Source organism: Cynara cardunculus, unplaced genomic scaffold, assembly GCF_001531365.2.
Source record: "Cynara cardunculus var. scolymus isolate 2C unplaced genomic scaffold, CcrdV1 Un_Scaffold_4460, whole genome shotgun sequence".
In the NCBI taxonomy this organism is placed as follows: Eukaryota; Viridiplantae; Streptophyta; class Magnoliopsida; order Asterales; family Asteraceae; genus Cynara; species Cynara cardunculus.
The window spans coordinates 42750-44817 of NW_020201907.1; positions in this window are offsets into that span (position 1 = coordinate 42750).

Sequence of the window (2068 nt, forward strand, 5' to 3'; positions counted from 1 at the left end):
TGGTAAGTGAGCGGTATTTGTCTTGAACGGTGTTTGACTTTTGAACGGTGATTGACTTTTGATCTATTTCATATCTTTTGACTGATTGATTCAAGTGTTTGAATTCTTTGATCGATTTAATAAGTTTGACTTTTTGATCGGTGTAATAATTTTGACTTTTTGATCGATTTAGTAAGTTTGACTTGTTGATCGATTCATCTGTCTTTATACTTGTGCGGTTTATATTCATATGTTGACCGGATTTCTAATCCGGATAATGTGTTAGTTTTGACCATCTCTTTGACCGGACTCATAAACCGACAACGTGTACGGATTGCTAATCCGGACAAATATTTTTTGTGCTTAATTGTCTAAGTGTTGAATGTGTGCTTATTACAGTTTACTTTTTATCAAATATATTTTTGGTAAACTGATCTTTTAAATTCAAACTTTGAACTGCAGTCGATCCTAATTTTCATACAAACTACAAAGATGAGTTCAAAAGAAGTGATGGCTATTGGTACTGAYACCAAGCCACCAGTACTTTTTAGAGGAGATTACAATCAATGGAGAGATAGATTCTTGAATTTTATTGAAAGAYTGAAAGAAGGAGAAYAGATCATGGAATCTCTATTAAAAGGTCCAGCTGAATACTTTTTAGAGTCAGATTCTGATCCTGTACTAGGCGTTCCTGCACAGAGATTACCAAAACGAAAAGATCAATATTCTCCTGAAGAAAAAGAGAGAGCACATGCTGACGTGCTTTGCAAATCGTACATGATGCAAGCACTGACCAATGATATATATACCAGTATTGATAACTATAAATCATCAGGTCACAACATGTGGATTCAAATAGAGAAAATGATGATGGGATCTAAAGTTGGAACTCAACTGAAGATCACTAACTGCATTTCTGCGTATGAGGAATTTAAGGCTAGAGAGGGAGAAAGTCTTGATGATGTGTATAACCGTCTTGTCAGGCTGCTGAATGAGCTAATGAAGAACAGTATCTCCAAAACTACTATTGAGATAAATGTTAAGTTCCTTAACAATCTTCAACCTGAGTGGAAACCATTTGCAAATAATATCAGATTCAACAAACAGTTATCTGATATTGATATACATGAAATATATGAAACTCTGAAACAGAATGAACAAGATGTTTTGGAGATCTGTAAATCTAAGAAGAAGGAAAARGAAGTTTATGATCCCTTAGCTCTTATAACTGAGAAAAAGGAAAAGAAGTATAAAAGCAGAGCTGGAAAGAAGGTTGTTGAAGTTAGTTCGTCAACCGAATCTAAGCAAGAAGATAGTAACAGCTCAGAATCTGATTCTGAAGTAAAGCAAGCTATGGTAATGCTGACCAAAGCTTTCAAGAAGTATAAGTTTCATCAAACGGCCACACTCGAATAATCAACGATTCTCATCCGGATCAAAGTATGACTACAAGGACAAGTTCGGAGAGAAGAAGAAATACGAAGAGAAAAGATTCGAGAAGAAGTACGAGCAAAAGCCGGAAGAAGGAAAGAAATATAGCAAAGCAGTAGCTGAATAGCATACAAAATGCTTTAACTGTGGCAAGTTAGGTCATTTTGCTATTGATTGTAAGAAGCCGGTAAACCGAGATTCCGACTATTACAAGAACAAATTTCTTCTGTCCAAGCAAAAAGAAGCTGGCAAAGCTCTGATGGCCGAGGATGAGCATTGGCTAAATCTTACTGATGAGGAAGAAGAGGCTGAGGCTGTTGCACACATGTGCTTGATGGCTAATACTGAAAGTGCATTAACTAGAGAAGATTCTCAGATGAATGATGAGGTAATTCATCAAACATGCATTAAACAGATTAATAAGATGAAAATCCATATTCAAAATTACCAGCAAGCATTAAAATCAGAAAAAGAGCATTCACATAATCTTGAAGATCAACTAAAAACGCTAAGAGAAAGAAGTATACAAGTTTATCTTGAAAATGCTGRTCATTTGAGTTTGGTTAAATCTTTGCAATCTGCATCCAAAATTTCTGAAGAAAAATTCAATGCTTTAAACTCCGAGTTATCTGAATTAAAAGAAAAATATAAATCATTA